This window comes from Anomalospiza imberbis, chromosome 15, assembly GCF_031753505.1.
Source record: "Anomalospiza imberbis isolate Cuckoo-Finch-1a 21T00152 chromosome 15, ASM3175350v1, whole genome shotgun sequence".
Lineage (NCBI taxonomy): Eukaryota > Metazoa > Chordata > Aves > Passeriformes > Viduidae > Anomalospiza > Anomalospiza imberbis.
Genome location: NC_089695.1, coordinates 12,057,067 through 12,061,405, shown reverse-complemented (window position 1 = coordinate 12,061,405; position 4,339 = coordinate 12,057,067).

The window sequence follows — 4,339 nt, the reverse complement described above, 5'->3', positions numbered from 1 at the left end:
GAGGGGGCTGACCCAGATGTCACAGAGAGCCATGCTTGTGCTTGCACATCAGGACATCCCCTCCAGTCCAGCATTCCTCCTTCCCTCCCATCTCCCAGTGCTGGCTGGGGAATTAAAGACTTTTCCCCATTGCCATCCCCTTCCCTCCTTAAAAAGAGGTGGCTCAGTGCCAGAAACCTCTAGATCACTGCCACATCCTCCTCAGTGATAAACCACTGCAGGAGGGAGACATCTCACAGACCAACATCTTTTCAAGTGGAAGACATGGTTGGATCTCCACGAGACGCCACCTTCTGCACTGCTAAGATGATACTCCAGCCTCTTCCTCCTCCGTGGCACAGAGTTTCGTCTCCTCTGCACCAGCACTTCTCTGATGGTCTCGGCACCAGCCACACCGTGGTTCTGTGAAATGCCACTGGGACAGATAATCCACCTGGAACCCATTGCTGGGGTGTAGAGAACCTGCAACACCAAGCTTCAGCTGCTGGAGGTCAGGAGTACATTGGAGTCTCCTCTGAGCACAGTCAAGTCCTGAAGAGGCCAGTCCGTGTTTGGGAGGTACAGAATTGCCACTTTCCTCTCTTGGCAGTGCTTCCATGGTGGATGGAGCATCACAAGCACTACAGGTGTTACAGCTCTGGGGCACAGCTCTGCATCCACCCGGAGGCTGTCACACCCTTTTGTGCCCAGCATGGCACCAGGAGCCCCAGGGACATGCAAGGAGCCCCAAATGCCCTCAGAATGACTTGGTTATAGAAGCAGAGAGGGCAGTCACTGTTGTTCGTGTTGTCTGTGTGGACACTAAGCTAATTATTCTCCATTGAAGATTTAAAGGGAACAAATATATTAATCCACTAGCCAGGGCCAGTATAAGGAAGCAATATGGTTATTCATTAATCTACTGCCACTACACCCAGCTCATCTGCTGGGAAATCATATAACCACGCCAGCTGCAAAATCCTTGTGCCTTATCTTTGGGAAGCAAAGGCTCACCTTTGATAAACTATTCACCCAAACACCCTTTCTCAGGATGGAAAGGCTTACCATTCCCTCCTGAGTCACAGCAACATTATGGGCAGAAATAAGGATACCAGAACACCAACCCAGGGATAGCTCCAAAGAAAGAGAGGGAGAGAGGCGGGGAAGTTCCTTGGTCACAGCTGAACTGTATCTCATGCCCTGCCACCTTCTGGGGTCAGGCAGAGCCACTTGCAGCCTGCCAGGGCTATGAAATGTCACAGGGACCAAGCAGGGCAAGAGGAATCAGGGAGGATTCCTCTCTCTTGGAGAGTATTTTGAAAACTAAACGGGCCCAGACCTCCCCCCTGCTTCTCACCTCCTTCCCCACTTCTCACAGATGGGTCAGGGGCTTCTTGTGCTCTCATCTGGCACTTGAATGAGCAGACTCAAAGCAGGAGGAACACCAGGCTTTGGAAATCAGTTGTGAACCCCACCTCTGCAGAGATGAAAGCTGGACCCCCAAACCCGCAGGTCTGACACCACAGAAGACAGGAGGTTTTTCTCTGAAATGAGTTTCACTTCACACAGCGCTCTGTTTACTGCATGTCCCCTGCTCCCATTAACTCTTCATTGCCCTACTCATGCACACCTCTCTCTGCATTCTACAGGAACTGCACAGGCAGGTTTACAAAATCAGAAATTCAATCAGCATCTTGCGGGGCTTCTGCCACCTCAGAGGCACTGTGAATTTAATTTTTTTTTCCAAAATATGGAACTTCTGTCAGAAATCCCCAGAAAAACAGCTTCTGTTTAAAGTTTTCTACCATTCTAGTTCTGCCATTTATGCAGCTAAAGGAGGAGTAGGTGTTTTGTGGGCTGATGTCCTTGGTAAAATGTGAACATAAGACATAGCACTTTTTCTGGCAGCCAGCAGAGGATATTTTCAGCCTATGTGGTCAGATTCCCCACCATCCATAGGAAACATACTGTGAATGACAACTGTTTTTCCATCCTCTGTTCCTCCTGCTTGTAATGAAGGAGCCATCTCCTATGGCCACAATTCATTAAATAATCCTCACTGCAGACAAGCAGTAATTTATGAGATCCTTTGGGTCAGATCACTTGATTTTTTTTTAACATGTAAGGTGCTTGGTAGGATCTGTGTCACTGCAACTTGAGCCCACAGGATGGCACATCAGATTATCCTAGCAGCCCCTGTCTGCAGCAGCTCCATTTTTAATTCATCCTTCTCTATCAAAGGTGACCAGAAGTACCCAGTACTCCAGGTGAGGTCAAACCTAGACCTCACACAGGGCATTAACAGTTCTGGCCTGTGCTGGTCTCAACTTGCCTGGTGTAGCTTTGGATAATATTGGCTTTTTCCCAGCCACAACATACTGAGAGCTTGGAGTCATCCTCTGACCAATCTAGGCACCTACGTCTTTCTACACTTCCAGCATTACTAACCAAGCTACTCCCTGCTGTTCCAGACATTGGGTCATCAGCAAATTTTGTTAACAAACTGTTATTTTTGGGCTGGACTGACTAATAAAAGTATTAGATACTTCTAGCAGCAAGAACAATCTGAGAGAGCTACTTTTACTACCTCCCTCCAGCCCAAAGATTTCCCCATCAATTAACACCTTCTCACTTTCCCTTTGGCCATTTGCTTATTTCAAAAATCCTGTTCTAAACTTCATCTTGTACAGATTTAATTGCTAGTTAAATTACTAATTTCCCACTGTCAAATAGTTTCCACAGTCCTGAAAGGGGAGATCTCCCTGTTGGGGGAGCTCAGGTATCCTGTCCTATTAGCTGGGCGTTAGCTACATTTGAATGCCTAATGCATTTTGTCCCTTTTGTAGATTTACTGCAATTATTATTTGCATCAAAATCTGTTCTGGCTGTGGATGGGATGCTACTTCCACCTCCCTATTCCTTCTTAAAGTAGGTACGCCAGACTCTGCAAAATGGTACTATCCTGCACTCCAGAGGAATATGACCAAATACTTGCCCTTGGCCCATGATTTTAACGGCTGAGTCTTGCACTTTGTGGTATTTCCTTGTCCTTACTCAACCTTTCACAGCACCTTTAGCAAGTTGCAGTGACCAGACTTTCTCAGCCAGGGACAAGCTGGCAGCTGGACAAAGCCAACATATTTTGCTAAGCATCCCTCCAAGAGAGGGCTTGGACGAGCTGGGAATGACAGATCCAGCCCCACACTCCCTCTCTCTCTCTGCTGCCAACATTCCAGTCCCTGCATGGACTGGCAGGTGAGGGCCAGGAGAAATGTTTGGCTGTTCTGGGCCCATCAGTTTTGTAGCCACAATTTCTCCAGTGAGACTCTGAAGGGAACTGGTCCCACTGGGTTTTCTGTTTTGATAATCAGTATTTTTGTTTGGGTGTTTTTTTGTGTTTAGAGGTGGACCCAAACTGAGCCCCCCATGAAGGAACACATGCCACGGCTTGGGCCCATCTCTAGTGCAATATCTTTTTATTTGTAGATTATATTTTACTCTACAGCTGTTACATTGTTATCAGAACCAGTATATGCATAATCCTACTGCCAGTCACTATTTCATACGTGTATCCCAGAAACTAATGCAGCACTCTGGTGTCTCTTTCCACATTTAAGGTGTTCCTCAGACTGATGTGTGCACAGGTGTTAATCCTTTTGTCCTTCTCAGTTTGAGTGTGTTATTTTCTTAAGCGCGAGTGTCACGTTTAGTGTTTGTTTGTGTTGTGTTAAATCTAGAGCACAGAGGACTTTACTTGTAACTAAACTGTCTCTGTTCACCTGCCAAGGGGACTGTGACAGGGTCCCACGGGGATGGGGGGCAGAAGTGCAGTGCAGATGTGCAGCCAGGGGAAGTCAGCCAGAAGTGAGAAGCAGCTCTTCTCTCTTCTCAGACAGGGCTCTGGGCTGAGGGGGAGACAGCACCACAAACATAGGGCACCGAGCACTCAGGGTTTGCCCGTGAGGAAGCCCAAGGTCTGTGCAGAGCTGGCAGATCTGGAGAAGGGGATTTCACAGAATGCCAAGAAGGCAAAGCCCCTGTTCCAACACACAAGTGCAAGGAAGAGCCGTGGTTGGACTTGATGCTTAGCTCAGGTTCCAGGATGATCGGGGGCCTGGATGCAGCCTGGTTGTTCTCCCACTTGGAGAGCACAGAGGTTGCCCTTTGGTGGCCCTCAGTAACCTTTTGGCATCCTTTGCCTCGGGTGGTCGCCAGGCAGAGAGCAGCCAGGGCAGCTGCAGGTCCTCCCTGAGCACTGGGCAGCTCCAGGGCCACACAGGTGATTCCCTCAGCAGATCCCAGCCCTGCCTGGGTGCTGAGTGGCCAGTGCTGACTGTAACAGTGGAGGCACCATGTCATC